Below are 798 nucleotides of genomic sequence, written 5' to 3'. Positions count from 1 at the left end.
CTCCTTGGACTCTTCTTCACGCTAATTAAGCCGATCTAGCGCTGCCTTTCGTGGCTACCCAACGACCTTTTTTTGCGGGATTTTCAGATCTTTCGACACCACACATTCACACTTTTTCTTCAAAGTGTTACCGTTCAAATCTGTCTTTCTCCGTCTTACACAACCTTTATACGTGTACTTATTCCTTTCCTCAACAAAAGTCATCATAAGACATTAAACATTAAAGAAATAAAAACCGATAAACCACGTGAATAAACAGTTAAAAATAAGAACATTAAGACACATAAAACACAAGAATAAAAAGTTACAGTGCAGCATAAGAAATTAAACATTAAGATACTTTTTCCCATATAATTCCATTCCGTCAATGGTGGTTTGAGGTACGTATTATCCTTAAAAAGAAGCCCACAAACCAACACCCGACAAGTTGAAAAAGGAGGCAAAACAAGCAGAGACCGACCAAAGAGTCGAAGTACAATGAGGTCATCGAAAACATGCCTGTGCGTAACAGAAAAAAAAAAACAACACAGTGACCTCATTGGTGAAGGACACAAAAGGGAGATATTATGAGGTGTGCTCTGTCCCAACCACCTGAGAGTCGGGGGGGGAGGGGGTGGGGGGGGGTTGTAGTGTGTAACTCCTTATTCCTGCTCTGTCTACCAGTCGTACACTCTGCACCGTAACAAGAGGGTGCTCTGCATCCTCTCTCAAGCGTAGCTCCCACGGCGCCATTTTAATTGCTGACAAGCCATGCCTCTCGGACGTTAGCATCCCCAGTGACTGCCATTCATTTGGCGG

General features: G+C 43.1%; 1 protein-coding gene across 1 annotated transcript in view; it reads right to left on the bottom strand.

The window, feature by feature from the left end:
• nhej1 (nonhomologous end-joining factor 1) overlaps nucleotides 1-798 on the bottom strand; it is a 28938-nt gene that overhangs the window by 24688 nt on the left and 3452 nt on the right. The gene's annotated exons all lie outside the window — the stretch shown is intronic.

This window comes from Etheostoma spectabile, chromosome 24 (genome assembly GCF_008692095.1).
Source record: "Etheostoma spectabile isolate EspeVRDwgs_2016 chromosome 24, UIUC_Espe_1.0, whole genome shotgun sequence".
In the NCBI taxonomy this organism is placed as follows: domain Eukaryota; kingdom Metazoa; phylum Chordata; class Actinopteri; order Perciformes; family Percidae; genus Etheostoma; species Etheostoma spectabile.
Note: the sequence above shows the minus strand (reverse complement) of the source record. Positions and strands in the feature narration are given on the sequence as shown.